Genomic DNA, 17,102 nt, shown 5'->3' with positions numbered 1-17,102 from the left:
ACAATGCTGGTTTGATGGAGATGTACTATTTTAGCCTTTTTTTATGTCTGGGAAGCTCCTTATTTAATCTTCCATTTTAAATAATAGCCTTGTGGAGTACAGGAGTCTTGCCTGCAAGCCTTTGCTTTGTATTACTTGGAATATTTCTCGCCATTCTCTTTGGGCTTCTAATGTTTCTGTTGAGAAATCAGCTGCTAGCCTTATCACGGCTCCCTTGTTTGTAACTAGCTGTTTTGCCCTTGCTGCTTTTAAGATTCTCTCCTTGTCTTTAAATTTTAATTATTATGTGTCTTGGAGTTGTTCTCTTTGGATTATCTTGATTGGGACCCTCTGTGTTTCCCAGACTTGTGTGGCTTTTTCCCTCACTAAGTTAGGGAAGTTTTCTGTCATTTTTCAAACAGGTCTTGTATTCCTTGATCCTTTTCCACTCCTTCTGGTAACCCTATGAAGCAAATATTGTTGCATTTCATTTTGTCCTGAAGCGCCCTTAAACTTCCTTTGTTCTTTTGGAGGTTTTTTTTTCAATCTGTTGCTGTGACNAATTATTATGTGTCTTGGAGTTGTTCTCTTTGGATTATCTTGATTGGGACCCTCTGTGTTTCCCAGACTTGTGTGGCTTTTTCCCTCACTAAGTTAGGGAAGTTTTCTGTCATTTTTCAAACAGGTCTTGTATTCCTTGATCCTTTTCCACTCCTTCTGGTAACCCTATGAAGCAAATATTGTTGCATTTCATTTTGTCCTGAAGCACCCTTAAACTTCCTTTGTTCTTTTGGAGGGTTTTTTTTCAATCTGTTGCTGTGACGGGGTGTTTTTTTTTTCCACTCTGCTTAATCTAACCTGTTTTATTTCCTTCTAGTACATTCTTCATTTCAGATATTAGATTCTTCATTTCCTCCTGGCTCCAATTCTAATTTCTTTCCTTTTTTTATTTTTGCCAGGGGAGAATGCAAACATGGCCCCCCACTAACGCAAGTTATGCAGTTGGGTTTTCCACATTTGGGGAACTCTCAGCAGTCAGCACATCCATAGTACAATCGATGAACCTCACCCTGAGAAAACCACCTTTGTGATCATAGTATCTCCCCAGCCAGGTAAGTATTCATAATTTCATGTCCTTATTCATGTTGATATAGTACCCACTAAATTTCCTGGAGCTCCCATAGAGTTCCATGTAGTTACCACTGAGTTCCTTGAGCATCATTATAACCATTATGTTGAATTCTATGTCTGACATATTGCTTGCTGCAATGTTATTTACCACTCTCTCTCTGGGGTTCTTCCTTTCCTTTCCTTTTGTTTCAGGGTTCTTTGTCTCCCCACATTAGGTGACTCTTCCTATTTGTTTCTGTGTATTAAATTTATCTGTTTTGAGTCTCTGTCTTTATGGGGTGGCCTTATGTGGTAGAACTGTGTAACTCTGGATGCCATCTCCTTGATCTCCTGAGCTGCGTGCTCTTTGATGCCCTTTATGCCATTTATATGGGCTCTCTTGTAACTGGGTTTTGGTTGTTGGGTCACTCTTGGTGGGTTCTTCCCTCAAGCTGTCATACTTAGAGTCACATGAACCACCATGTCATATATGCTGATACAGTGGTTCTACCAGAACAAAAGAAAACCACACAGAAAACCAAAGCCACACCTACAAAACGCCCCCCAATCACTACCAAAAGATCAGCAGCAAATTAACAAATATTAATAAACATGAAAATATATTCACTATTATAAGAAAGGAAAAATTAATATGAGATGACTAACAGAAAAAAATGATTTTGAGAGGGTTGAGGAAGGAAACAGTAAGAGTAGGGAATAAAAACAAGGTAAAGAAAAGAAGATAAGAAATTTACAATGTAAATTAAAAAGGGAGGAAACAAGTCAAAATGAAGTAGGAAAAGGGAAGAGTATAATATGAAGTTTAAAAAAATTATTTATAGGAGAAGATGGTGGAAGAGAGAATGGAAGTCACATTGAACTACTCCCAGGGCCAATCTGGAATTACAACTCAATTGTGGAGTAACCTCCTGGAACAAACAACTGAGTAATAGCCACAGAGAAGCCATATAACTTCAGACTTACAGGAAAATCAGCTTCAGCAAAACCTGTATGCACCTGCACAACAGCACACAACGTGGTAGGCACAACGAACCTCAGTGAACAAGCTGTAGAAACAGACCAACCAGAGAAATAATCAACAATAATCAAACCCCAACAACATCCAGAAAGCCAGCATAAAAAGCATAAAGGGCATCCAAAGAGCATCAAGTTCAGGAGATCAAGGAGATTGCACCACTGAATCTCACAGGCCTCCTACCACAGTTCACACCACAAAGTCAGAAAGTCAAAACAGATCAATTTAGGAAGCAGAAGCAAACAAGAAGAATCCCACAAATAATGGGAAAACAAAGAAACAAACCTCAAACAAAAGGAAAAGAGGAATCCTCAGAAAGAATGATAGAAGAAAAAAGAGGCAAGTCAACTATCAGATATTGAGTTCAATACAATGGTTATAAGAAAGTTCAACAAGCTCAGGGAGAATTACCCAAAACTACAGGGAAACTATGAGGACTTTATTGCAAACTATATTAGCATAAAGAAGGACATGGAAACAATCAACAAGGGCCAAGAGAAAATGAAGAATACAATTTCTGAGTCAAAGAACATAGTACAAGGAATCAAAAGCAGGCTTGATGAAGCAAAGGATCAAATCAGAGAGCTAGAGGACAAATTAGAAGAAAATTCCCAAAAACTGTAAGGAAAGGAAAAAAGACTTTAAAAGAACAGAGGGATTAAGGGAAATGGAGGACAACATGAAATGAGATAATATCCATATAATAGGGATACCAGCAGGAGAAGAAGACAAGCAAAGAATAGAAAACCTGTTTGAAAAAGTAATGATGGAAAACTTCCCTAATTTGATGAGAGAAAATGCCACACAAGTCCAAAAAGCAGAGAGGGTCTCAATCAAGAGGAACCCAAAGAGGCCCACTCCACGGCACATTATAATTAAAATGGCAAAATTCAAAGGCAAAAAAAAGAATCTTAAAGGCAGCAAGTGGAAAACAGAAAGTAACATACAAAGGAGCCCCAATAAGATTAGCAGCTGATTACTCAACAAAAACATTACAAGCAAGAAGGGAATAGAAAGACATATTCCAAGTAAATAAAAGTAAAGGCCTGCAACTAAGACTACCCTATTAAAATACCAATGACATACTTCACATATTTAGAACAAATATTTCAAAAATTTATATGGAAACAAAAATCACCTCAAATATTCTCAGCAATCTTGAGAAAGAAGAACAAAGTAGGAGGGATCATAATACCTGATATCAAAGTATATTACAAGGCCACTATAATCAAAATGGTCTGGTACTGGCATAGGATCAGACATATAGATCAGTGGAATATAATAGAGAGCCCAGAAATAAACCCATGTCTCTATTGTCAATTAATATTTGACAAAGAGGCCAGGAACATAAAGTGGAGTAAAATAGCCTCTTCAACAAATGGTTTGGGGAGATCTGGACAGTTACATACAAAACAATGAAACTCAACCATCAACCTATACCACACACAAAAATAAATTCAAGATGGATAAAAGACTTAAATATATGTTGGGATAACATAAAAGTGCTAGAGGAAAATAAAGGCAGGAAAATCTCAGATATTCTTATTTTCACCAATACATCCCCTAGAGTCAGGGACATAAAGAAAAGAATAAACAAATGGAACTTCATCAAAATAAAAACCTCCTGAACATCTAAATAAAACATCAGCAAAATGAAAATAGAAACAACCATATGGAAAAATATATTTGCCAATGATATCTCAGACAAGGGCTTAAGCTCCAAAATATATAAAGAATTCACATGACTCCACTCCAGAAAGACAAACAATCCAATTAAAAAATGGGAAAAGGACCTGAATAGACACTTCTCCAAGGAGGACATACAAGGGGCCCAGAGACATATGAAAAGATGTTCTGCATCACTAGCCATCACAGAGATGCAAATTAAAACTGCATCATAAACAAATCAACAAACAATAAGTGCTGGCAAGGCTGTGGAGAAAAGGGGAACCCTAATACATTGTTGATGGGAATGCAGACTGGTGCAACCACTATGGAAAACAGTATGGAATTTTCTCAAAAAACTAAAAATGGAACTGCCTTTTGACCCAGCAATTTCACTGCTAGGATTATATCCTAAGAACCCTAAAACACCAATCCAAAAGAATCTATGGACCCCAATGTTCATAGCAGCACAATTTACAACAGCCAAGAGTTGGAAGCAACCTAGTGCCCATCAGTAAATGAGTGGATCCAAAAACTATGGTACATATACACAATGGAATTCTATGTAGCAGAAAGAAAGAGGGAACTCCTACCCTTTGCAATAGCATGGATGGAACTGGAGAGCATTATGCTAAGTGAAGTAAGCCAGGTGGTGAAAGACAAATACCATATGAACTCACCTATAAGTGGAACCTGATTAACAAAAATAACAAGGAAGCAAAATATAACCAGAGACACTGAAATTAAGAGCAAACTGACAGTAACCAGTGTGGACAGGGGATGGAAATAATCAGAAAAGGAAAGAAAGGGAATGGTCGTCAAAGAGCATATATAAAGGATCCATGGACAAAGCCAAAATCGGGGGTAGAACTGAGGGTAGGAGTTGGGGATGCATGAGGCTGGGGAAAGTGGTGATGGGAAAATGGAGACAAATGTACTCAAACATTAATATAAAAATGTTAAAATAAGAAAAAATATTTATAAAAATGAACCATATTAATAAAATTGAAGAAAACAACCATCACTGTAATATCAATGACAAATGAGCAACAATTAATAAATGTGGAAAGAGAATAACAAGGAAAAAAGAAAGAAAAAAGATTATGAAATATCTAAAAGATAGGTGATTTTGAGAGGATACAGGGAGAAGCAATAATAAGAGTAAGACACAAAAACAGGATAAGAGAGTGAAAAAATAAAATTGAAAATGAAAAAAGGAAAAGGGCAGGAGGAAGGCAAAATGGAGTAAGAGAGATGAACAGTAAAATTTAAGATATGGAATACAAAAATAGTGAATATCTATTCACTATTCAGGCATAAAACTGAAGAAATGCAACAACAACCACCATATCAACAGCAAACAAGCAAAGATCAATAATGGTGGAGAGAGAATAAGGATATTATAACAAAGGGAAAAAGAATACAATATGACTAGTGGCAAGAAAAATGGTTTTAAGAAGCTGGAGGAAGGAGAAATAGTAAGACTGCAAAATAGAGACAAGGCATAAAAAGGGAAAACATAAAATTTAAAACAAAAATAGGAGGAGGGAGAAAGAAGGCATACTGGAATAAGAGAGGGAGGACTAAAATATGAGATATGAAATAACCCAAAATTTTTAAAAATAGTGAAATGGGAAAAAACTTGAAGATAAAGGAAAAATGTTAAAAGCTATGCTGAAGAAAAAAATATTGCAAATAATGAAGAAGACCAAGGTGAAATTCATCTCAGTGGAGTCTTGTGTTTACCATTGTCTACTCTTTCTGGATTTGCCCTACTAATGTCAAATGGTGTCCCAGTCTAGCCCCAGGAAACCTATTCAAGGCTACAAGCAATCCACAGTCTATAGCTGTCTCCTTCAGGCCTAGCTGGTCTTCCCTGTTCTGCCCTGCCAATTTTCCATCAGCACAGGGCCCAGGAGTGGTTCATCTAATGTCCCAGAGCACTGCAAGTACAACCTCCACCTGTCTCCTGAGGGGGACATTGGTGCAACTGGGAGGGTGGATTCCCTGGTTCACTCCTGGGAGGCGCTGTTCGGTCTTCAGGGAAGATAATAGGAGTGTTTTCCCAACCCTCCCTGCTACATGTCTTGGTCTGTCCCAGATTATTTCCAATAATGTATGGTTTCCGACGAATTAGCTGTCCACTTCCTATGAGGGGCCAATCTGTAAAAATGTCAGCTCTTTCCTGTTTGCTACTGACAGCAACTCTGTATAAGAGCTGAGGCTTGGTGGGGCTCTGAACACTTCTTGCCACACCTGTCTCTAATCTCTGTTCTGCTGGTTTTAGTGGATCAGGGCCAGAGAAAACAGCTTAGCTCATGGTGTCTGATAGAAATTCAGAAAGGTCCCTTTTAGAGCTTCTCTTTCCCCTGTATATATGCACTGAGCAGGGGCCTCAGAGCTGGGTCTCACTGATCTGCAAAGCCTGCAATACTGCAGGTAGCAGATTGGGTACACCTGCCTGTGAGGGAGCTTGCCTTGCTGCAATGAATCTAAGGCGTTGAGCTCCTGTCTGTCCAGTCCCCAGCTACTGCTGCTACTTTTGCAGCAGACTCAGACCCAAATTCTCTGCTCTACACAGCCCCCTGATCACCAGCCACACTGGGTCAAGTCCCACGGTCCCTTCATTGTGCCACTTTCTGTTCTTCCTATGCAGCTGGACTCAGTGGGAATGAACTGTGCTTTCCCTCTGTTTTTTTTTTTGTTGTTGTTGGCAGAGCTGCTTAATGCACGAGCATGGGGTCCCTGTCCTGCCATGTCTCAGCTCCCTTTTTTAAAAAAGTCTCTGTATGTCCCACACACTGCAGCACTGAGCCTCGGTCCAGTTCTCTGTGTGCTCCACCTCCCCAAAAAGCAAAAAGTCTCTCTCTGTCAGGGCTGTCCACAGCCTGCCAGTGCCTCCAACAGTTTCAGGAGACAGTTTCTCTCTGGAACTCTCCCATTTGGCGCTGCAGCTATGGACATGCTGCTCACTGTGTGTGTGCAGCCTAAGTCTCCCAGACTTTGTATATCCATCCAAGTCTCAGCCAATTAGGGTTTAGGCTTTTCCCTGTGTGGAACCAGGGCCCTGCCTTGAGGAAGGAGGGAGCCACTAAGCCATGCTTTCTATCTGATCTCTCCTCTGCTGCAGGCGTCTTGCACAGGACAATTCCCCTCAACTTGTAAAAGCTCTGACTGGATGGTACAAAGCATCCTCTACTCCTTGGCTTCAACGATTCCTATCAGCTGAATTCCATTGATTGTTCAGGTCACTTGTCAGAAGATCAGCAAAAAATCCGTGCTAGGGGTACAAACAAGTAAGCTCAGTTTCCACCTACTTGGCTGCCATCTTTTCTTGAAGTCACAAAGAGTACATTTCCAAAGTCATGACACATGGGCTGAGACACAGGCCACTCAGCTGACATTAAAAATTGGTAGGTTGAGCCCTGGCTGGTGTAGCTCAATGGATTGAGTGCAGGCCTGCGAACCAGAAGACGGTTCGATCCCAGTCAGGGCACATGCCTGGGTTGCTTCCCATCCGGGGACACATGAGAGGTAGCCATACATTGTTATTTCTCTCCCTCTTTCCTTGCTTTCCCCTCTAAAGATTAAATAAATAAATAAATTTTTAAAAGTTAGTCGGTCATAGCAATGACCTTCAATAAAAAGTAATATGTTCTCTTAGNCAGGCCTGCGAACCAGAAGACGGTTCGATTCCCAGTCAGGGCACATGCCTGGGTTGCTTCCCATCCGGGGACACATGAGAGGTAGCCATACATTGTTATTTCTCTCCCTCTTTCCTTGCTTTCCCCTCTAAAGATTAAATAAATAAATAAATTTTTAAAAGTCAGTCATAGCAATGACCTTCAATAAAAAGTAATATGTTCTCTTAGAAATCTATTTGAATATAAATTGTAACCTTTTCTTTTTTAATATAGCCTTTTCTCTTTAAGGGGAAAGTAGAGTGAATTCCCCTTATGTTTTGTGAGTAGCGTAAATGATCAATAGATAGATAGGCAGATAGATGATTGATAGAGATGATAGATAGAAATAGGTAGGTAGATAGAGCAAGAGATACCACACTGATACATACTGATAGAGACAAACATTGGTAAATATGATAAACAGATGGAGACAGAAATAGATATAGATAATAAAGATGATAGATCCATAGATAGATAATAGATAGATAGATGGATACAATCAGATGATAGATAGGATCAGTGGCTACAGAAACCACTTGAAAATAAATCAAAACCATACAACAATGTATGATACATATACATCCTAGGACTTCTGGTTTCTTTTACTTAACACCTCTCTAAGAGCTGCAACTGTGGAACAATTTAGTATTAAAACTCATCTTACCCAAAGGTCAATTAGAAATTAGGAGGTAGCCACAAACTATGCGATTCGCCCTTTACTTTGGAGATAGTATCAAGTTGTACAAGTGCTCGAGGAAAACAACAGCATCCAAAAACAGAGTTAATTTCAGGAACACTCAGTCATCCTGAATTGACCATAAGACAACAAACTGTAACCTGCTCTAGGGACTCCTCTGAAATAGCAATATCTATTCTGGATTTAAATTATGAGTCCCCTTTAGAGAGCATTTTTCTGGGAAGACTTTGTTTTATACAGGTTAAAAGGCCAGTCGTTTTGGCCTAATCCTTTCCCTGCTTCATTTGAACAGTATCAGTAATCTTGTTAAGGAAAAATGAAATCTGTATCAGGAGAGACCAAACCACAGAATTAGAAATAAGTTAGAAAGGATTAGTATTGGCCTAAAGACTGAATTAATGAACAATAAATTCATCAGTTGCAAATATCTATACACTGTAATCAGAATACAAAAGCTTTTAAGGGCCCTGCTAAAAGAAAAAAAGGGCATCCTCCAGCTGGTGTGGCTCAGTGGATTGAGTGCTGGCTGGCCTGTCAACCAAAGGCTTGCCAGTTCAATTCCCTGTCAGCATGCATTCCTGGGTTGCCGGCCAGCTCTCCATTTGGGGGGGTGTGAGAGGCAACCACACATTGATGTTTTGTTCCCCCTCTTTCCCTCTCTTTCCCCCTTCTTTCTTCTCTCACTAAAAATAAATAAATAAATATTTTTTTAAAAGAGAGGGCAATTGTGAAAATAGTTTAACCTTCAGTACACAGGTGATAGGTTATTCCATTCCTTGAACTTCCCTCTTATAACAGAGTACGGAGCATGGGTCCCCTTAAAATAATATTTGGGTTCCCAGATTCTGTAAGAAGGCACAGTGGGTTGGGGAAGAATACCCCAAAAGTGGAAAGTACAGCATTTAAGGCACATTAAATAACAAAGGCAGATTAACAGCCCATGTCTTTCTGAAGGGAGGAGCTGTGGAAGCTGCAAATTGTGTACCTGACTATGAGACTATAAACCTGCAGAGTGACTCATGACATAGCCAGGGAGTTGCTTATACATTATACAGCACCTGCATAAGCTACAGGAGGTGGGAGGGTTGCAGGCGGGGGGGCGGGGAGCAGGGGAGCAGTGCTGACAGCCACCCTGGATGCCCAGCCTGTGTAAAGCTGAAAATTCCTGCCCTGATTAAAGACGGCAGCCAAAAGAGGGTCAAAGACACTGAGAAACCAACAAAAATGGTGGACACTAATGCCCCATAGGAAGATCTGGATATTCAGCCATGCCAGAAGTTCAGAGCCAAGCATTTAAAATTGGAGTGGGCCAAGAAACACAGGGGAAGTCTGCCATGAAGTCAGGAGGTCTGCCTGGAGGTCTGCTTGTAGAAGACAGTGGCAGAACTGGCAATGCTATGGGGGACCTGCCTGGCCAAGCACACAGACACACTGTTGAGCTGATGGCTGGAGTAAAGGCAGCTCCAGAGGTGAGAAACTGATGCTGTGAGGACTCAAGCCAGTGCACCTAGACTCATGAGAGATGTTTGGAGCTGAAATGTGATGGGGAACGCTGAACTACAGACTTCTGTATTGCTGAAGGATGTCACTGTTTTGATACAGGGTGAAGGGGTGGGTTTTGGTATGGGACTTTGGAGCTTGGTGCAAGGTCTCTCACTGGGCTTTTGGCATTTGGATGTTCTGGGCCTCTGGCTCTGTCCCCCACATGGTTGGGAGCACTAGTGGGACCAGGAAATGTGAGGCCCAGTAGGGGTTTAGACCCCACATGGATGGGAGCCCAATGCTGGAGGTAGGGAGGGTCCCATGCAGAGATGAATGTCTCACTGGGCTCCAACATCTGGGACACCAGGATCCAGGGTACCATGGCACATGGTTTCATAAATCACTACATGGAGAATGAAGACAGCGCACCCCAGATCCTGAAGGAGAGAGCTGCTGCAAGAAGATGGTGACTCTGAAACCCACAAGTGCACATGCTAGAGAGGATGAATATCTGATTGTGTGACTGGCTTAAGAACAGATATGGAAATGGGGAACTTCTGGGCATGGGTTTGGCTTGTAGCCTTTTGAGGAACAAGGGAAGTTCTGAGTCTCATGGGAGAGGAGGACTCTGAGCAGGAGTGTTCTCAGTCCCCCTGGGGTTGGAACCCTGTTAATAAAAACCTGTTTCCTTCAACACAAATTGTTGGGTCATGTAGACTGGAGGCACTAAGTGGCCAAAACCCAGTTTGCATGGTTACACTCTAGTCATTTTTAAACACTTGTCTAAAGAAACATAAGTTTTGAAGTCATGAAAGCAAAATTTAAGTAAATATCCAAATTTATTACTCATAAAATATACTAGAAACTTATCACATTTCCAGTGATTTCACCATTGTCCCCAATGGGTATTTTATTAGTAGATTCCATTTTAATGGTAACCAAAAAAAGGGTTTCATATAATTCACTGGTTAAGACAAATCAGGAGGTTAGAAAAGAAAACCTCTCCAATCCCTTTAGAGATATGCTTCTTCACCATCAAGCAAAATGTTCTGGAAGCACAGAAGAAAAGTAAGGCTACCTGTGATGAAGGAGTCTGCCCATCTGTACCTCAGCAGTTTGTGACTCTTGGTTAGAAAAAATGAATTTGGGACAATGAAACTGCTTTTCTGATTAAGTTAATAAGTGTACAAGGAATAAAAACAGACATTGAGATCTGACATCTTCTCAACCACTATCTGGTCAATGTGTATGTTCTAATCTTAACCCACTCTCTTAAAAAAAATGTCTCCAGACGTATTCAAATGCTCTCTGGGAAATAAAATTGCCTCTAGTTCAAAACCGCTGCGATGAAGCATCCAGATCCATTAAAAAGTATCCCATATGATTGTTTATTTTCTTACAATTCACAAGACCACAGGCTGCACTCTAAACTCCAGACAGCCAACACAGATATAGGCCATGAGCACAAATGGATGGGTGGTAGAGATGTATCAGGGGATATCTACCATGATTAGTGGGAAAGCAATTATTAATACATGCAACCTTCTTATCAATGATGAGATAATATCACCACCCCTGAGTCTCACAAACATCATAAAAGAACAAAAGGACACACATGATCTCTATCCTAGCAATCATGAAAATGGCTTAATCTCAAATTTATGCCTTGAAATTGGGCTTCTGATGGTCATTATAAAGGAGAAAATTTTCAAAACAGAACTTTTCCACAGGAACCAGGCAATTTTCACTCTTTACAATTTAATTTATCAATTTAAAAACCAGACCAAGAGAATACAAGCTTGGGTCCTTCTTGAGCTGGGACCATGAGGCTATGCATATCCTCCCAGACTCTTCCATTGCTACTTGATATAAAGGCAGCACATTTTAACTGTAAATGATTTGTGACAGCTCATAAACAGCTCTGAATACAAACCATTGTCAAAGGAGGTAGTAACAAATTTGCACTTTTCAAGTTCCCACACAAGCAATTTTCTCATCATTCTGACAAGAGAAATGTTTAAGGAAAATGCAACGAACAGTTCTGAGATCTATGGGTAATGTTTTCCAAATAAGTGCACCAGAGTACATCAAACAGCTATTTTATCTCAGCAATATGAATTTTCTTTCACCCCAGCAGTTGCACCTGCAATACTGGGTGCCCAGACACCTGGGCTTTCCCCCTCCATTCACTCAATCCCCACTTTTTACCCTCTCCTTAGAAAAGAGAAGATTCTCTGTTGCATGCCAAAACACATGCCATCTTAACCGGGGGCCCTCATTTCCAAAAGGCTCTCTAAGAAAGCATCTAAAAGGTGCCAGACTGCTGGAGATGCTGTTGGCGGTGATCTGTAACTTGACTCTGTTCACAGCAGCTCCAAAGACCTGCTGGCATTCATCTAGTTTAAACCTGGCACCCTGATGAAATGCTGACCCTGAAGCATGAAGTCTTCAGAAACACTTGAAATTGTTCTCACTCAATACTTCTCAAATTTATCACAGGGGAAAAGGGGAAGGACTCACATGAACAAGTATAAAGGACACATGGACAATAACTAAGGTGGGGGGTGGAAATTGGAAGAAGGTGGGGAGCACTGCGGGGGGTAGGCAGAGCTGGGAATGTAAGACAGAAAACTACTTGAACAAGAATTAAATTTAAAAAATTAAAAAAATACTTATCAAATTTAGGGTACACAGATCCCCTGGGGACCTTGTTAAAGGCAAATTCTGATTTGTGGGTCAGGGTAAGATGGAGAATTTGCATTTCTAATCAGCATCACAAGAGGATGGCTAAGATAATAGAGCCATGAGAGAGATCCTAATTTAAAAGAAGAGCCATTTCTACTCCCAACATAGAGAAGACCCACCTCAAATATAAGAGGATGTTTTTAGAGGAAGGAAACAGATTTAGATTCACCCAAACTTCCTGCCACCACATTCAGGGTAGTTGATGGATCTGAGTCCTGTTAACATAATCACTGTTGTAATTTCCAATAGAATAATAGAGCATTAAAACCACATGTATGCACAGTATCCTTTCCCCCGAGCAATTAAATACTTTAAATTGAATCTTTCTTGCAAAGAAACTCCATTTAATTCCCAGTGTTAATTAACGATTAACACTCTTAATGTCCTAAATAAGTGGTTAGCTGTTTTCTAAAACATTAGAAAGCACAAAAGTTAGGCAGAAACAAGATGACAACAAAGAGTAAAAATAAAAGTCTGCCAAAATACTGACACTAATACTACTAATAATAAATTGTCTTCTCACAGTAAAAAAACAATGATGAAAACTTCTTTCCCTAATCTTCCCCTCCCCCATCCTGATGAAATACAATTCCAGTTGCTCAGGCAGAAACTCTGATGCACTCTTGTCTTTCTCAGCTCTCAGCAAACCCTTACAGCTCCACCTTCCAGGTCCTGATTCATTCTCTTCGCTAGGACCACCCTGGCCTAAGAACCATCATCTCTAAGGACTCGATACTGCAATAGCCTGCTCTACTATCACCCCATTTCACTTCACTTTACCACAGTTATAAAACCTAAACCAAGACACTGCTCTGCTCCAAGCCTGAACTGGTCCATTTATTTCACAAGCCCAACATGCACTCGGACATGCACACACATACCTAGCCTGTCTCTCGCATCCCCTTCCTCCTCTACAGCCACAGGACCTTGAACACTCCAGGCCAGCTCTTGCCTCAATGCCCTTGCACAGAATTCTATCTGCCTAGAAATATTCCCAATATCCACATGGGTCACTCACTACCTTGGATCCCTGCTCAAATAACACTTGACTAATATGGCCTTACCTGGCTCCTACACAAGGTACCTCACTTTTTGTTAACAGTGGGCCTTTTTAAATTAAAACAAGTGGGTTGTTGTTCTTTCAAATGTTTTGGGTTGTTTTTTTTTTCATGCTTGTTAACCAGTGGTCATTTTGTTTAGTGAAGCTCACTCTAGTTCAAACCAGGTCCACATCTGGACATAATGGAGGACAATATTGGATGTTATCTGTGACAGCAACCACTTCAACTGGAATTTTAGACTCTGCTATGCTCCAGATAAGCTGAGCAGCCTCGATGCAGACTTCCTCGTCTGTGGGGTCAAGAGGAAACAGAGCTTATCATCCCACTGCTTGAAACATTCCAGTGATTTCCCAAAGCCTACAAGATCCCACACAGTCTCAAAAGAGAACACCCTTAACCAACCTATGAGACCCCCTGCTCCCCATGCACACTCCCTTCCCAGGCTGTTCCCCTGCCTACATGGTGAGAATGTGCCCCCAGTGGGCTCATGCCTGCCAGGGAAGCAAGGAACCTCTTTCACATGCACGCTTGCCTTGGGGGCTCTCTAGCCTTGGGGGCTCTCTCCAGGGGCAAGTCTACATTTATTCACAGGACTGCTTAAGCACTGAATTCTCACCACTTCACAATCAGCTCCTGAGTGAGTGAGCAGGTGAGGGAGATCATCAGAAACTCACAGTTTCACTGGCAGTGACATCTGAGTGTAAAAGGGCTAAATACAGCCCTGAGCCTGATCAAGAGCTCTTTTTTTCTATTAAAAAAAAACTAATAAAAATATGATCGATTCTGATTTGTTAGGCCTTTAAGAGGATAGAGAAATACTATTCTGAACTCCAGGTTTTTCTGTTTTCATTTACTACATTTCTTTTTTCTGTGTCTCTGTCCCTCTCCCTTTTTATTTTTTTGCAGAATTTACAAGATAATAGACACTGTACCTCCTATCACAAGTCAACCTCCAATAACACCATGTGTCATAATCAGTCCCCAAAGGAAACTTGCCTGCTCTTATTAAATCTATCATAAGAAAGATTTATTAACCATCCTAATGCTAATTTACCCTGCAGGATTAGAAATTCCTGGGGGCAGAGCAAGGATGAAGTAAAAAAAAGACTTTTAAATATTACTCTTCCTAGCCCTGGCTGGCATAGCTCAGTGGATTGAGCGCGGGCCTGCAAACCACACAATCGTGGTTCAATTCCCAGTCAGGGCACATGCCTGGGTTGCAGGCCAGTTCCCAGCAGGCGACACATGAGAGGCAACCATACATTGATATTTCCCTCTCTCCTTCCCTTCCCCTCTAAAGATACATAAATAAAATCTTTTTTAAAATGTTTAAAAAATAAATAAATAAATATTATTCTTCCTAGATTTATATTACATGTCTATAAAGAAATTCAGGAACAACTATAAAGGACACATGGACACAAAACCAAGGGGGCTGGGTGGAATCAGGGGGTGGAGAAAAAAAGAAATGGAGTCAATGACACATCCAGTAAACAGTCTAAGCATGCAGAAACATAGGATTCCCTCACAAGGACTGCCTCTGGTCACTTGGAGGCTCAGGCTTCTGCTATCTGTTTCCCAAGCACCACAGCTCTCTTGTGTCCCCAGCAGATGCAAATACCTGAAACTTCTCATTCCTTTTTGCTCCTGTGGCAGCAGTCTGGACCCTTCATCCAGAGTTCAGGCTGGCCAGAGAGCCCAGAGTCTCAGAGCCCAGAGACTTGGGAGCAGGCACTGGGAGGCAGTGTGCCAGAAGTGAGCAGGCCTGGACCCTAGACCTCTGGCTGCCCTGGCTGCCACACCAGCATGTGTTTGTCTCATGCCATCTGTTCCCTGAGTCCTTGTGGTATGGGCAGTGGTTTGGAAAACTAGCAAAATGCCAAGACACAAAATAAATGGAAGAAAAGCCTAACAAGACTATATGGATACTACAGAGTAGGGCAAAAGTAAGCTTATAGTTGTGAATATGTAAAACAGAGTTTATTCTCATATTATTATTTATTAATTATTATATTATTTTCCATATGAACAACTGTAAATCTACTTTTGACCCACCCTGTATACTAGCATTGGAACAAGCACTGCCTCTCTGCAGAGGGCCCAGATTCAGACATCCTTGTGCAGACATGACTGTGGATATGAACAAAGATGGCACAGGAGGCTGTTTTTAAACATTTCACATAAGCCTTAACTATAAGATCAGCCAGTGCCATCTTAGTTTCCCACCAGGCTCCTCCACATTTTTCAACAATCTTCACACATTTTATAATCCAGATATTTTCCACATGCGTCACAGTCATCTCTGAGACTCCACTCTGTTAAAAGTAGACTAATGGATTCATATGACAATACCATGTGACACCACAGAGATACAATGCCACATTTTTATGTGACAAGCACACAGAAAATGCATCAATATCTACCTGTAATTCCTAATTCTCTCTTTTTTTAATTTTTAAAGATTTTTAGCCCTGGCTGGTGTAGCTCAGTGGATTGAGTGCGGGCCTGCGAACCAGAGGATCTCGGTTCGATTCCCAGTCAGGGCACATGCCTGGGTTGTAGTCCAGTTCCCTGCACGCCAACTCCCAGCAGGGGACGCACAAAAGGCAACCGTACATTGATGTTTCTCTCCCTCTCTCCTTCCCCTCTAAAGATAAATAAATAAATAAATAAATAAAATCTTTTTAAAAAGAAAACTTACAATTAAAAAAAAGATTTTTATTTTTTTTATCTTTAGAGAGGAAGGGAAGGAAAGAGGAAGAGAAATATCAATGTATGGTTGCCTCTTGTGCGTCCCCTGATGGAAAATGGCCTACAACCCAGGCATGTGCCCTGATTGGAAATCGAACCACAGTCCTTTGGTTCTCAGGCCCATTCTCAATCCACTGAGCTACACCAGCCAGGGTTAATTCCTAATTCTTAAGATGACGAAGTACAGAGTTCAAACCTTGTCACCCACATCTATGGCAATCCCAGTGTCTGACACTGCTCTAGAGGCCCACCAAGTTCCAATGAAATAACTGTAGTGCCAACCCTGTCAACAGTCTTGGGTTTCTATTTGTAATTGTAATAATATTTGCAATGATTACTGGAAGTATATCATGTGTGTATCAAAGTCACCCTGAGGCCAGTCACCTGGTTAGATACAGGGCCATGGCCTTCCCCTGGCTCCCTAGCACCTGGCCGAGTGTGCACAGTAAATAACTATTGAAGAAATGAGTGTGTGTTTGCATTTGAGCTTCAACCACGGGGTCAATTTTTCATTAAAAATTTCATTTACAGCAAGCAGAATTATTCCAATATGAGAAGACATTCCAACACCTATTTTTTCTCACTGAAAGATCCAATCCCCTTCAAACAATCATTCCTGTTAAACCACAAACAAAACATTTTTTTCAATTTGCCTGTTTAATCACCAAGGTTGAGTTTTCATATAAACCATTAACTTGTTTTAAAGACCAGTAAGAAAGGCACCAGACTTTCCACATTTGGGTCATATAATTGTTCTTCGAGAATGCCTCTTCTTAAAATTTAAATAACCCCAAGAGGTCAACAGTGAAAATATTAATAGCTACTAACACTTTGGTGTGAGTATTTTAGCAGTTAAATCCATTAACCTACTTATTAGTAGGCTGGTAGTTCAA

The 17,102-nt window shown here is 40.7% G+C and overlaps 1 non-coding gene across 1 annotated transcript; it reads right to left on the bottom strand.

Moving 5' to 3' along the window:
• Nucleotides 1-935: 935 nt before the first annotated feature.
• Nucleotides 936-1,099, bottom strand: LOC119001983 (U1 spliceosomal RNA). The gene has a single exon (XR_005069658.1). It is a non-coding gene; the product is annotated as a U1 spliceosomal RNA (small nuclear RNA).
• Between the last annotated feature and the right edge of the window lie 16,003 nt (nt 1,100-17,102).

Source organism: Sturnira hondurensis, unplaced genomic scaffold (assembly GCF_014824575.4).
Source record: "Sturnira hondurensis isolate 20B ecotype Veracruz unplaced genomic scaffold, ASM1482457v3 Scaffold0017338, whole genome shotgun sequence".
In the NCBI taxonomy this organism is placed as follows: Eukaryota; Metazoa; Chordata; class Mammalia; order Chiroptera; family Phyllostomidae; genus Sturnira; species Sturnira hondurensis.
This window is presented reverse-complemented; position numbering and strand designations above follow the sequence as displayed.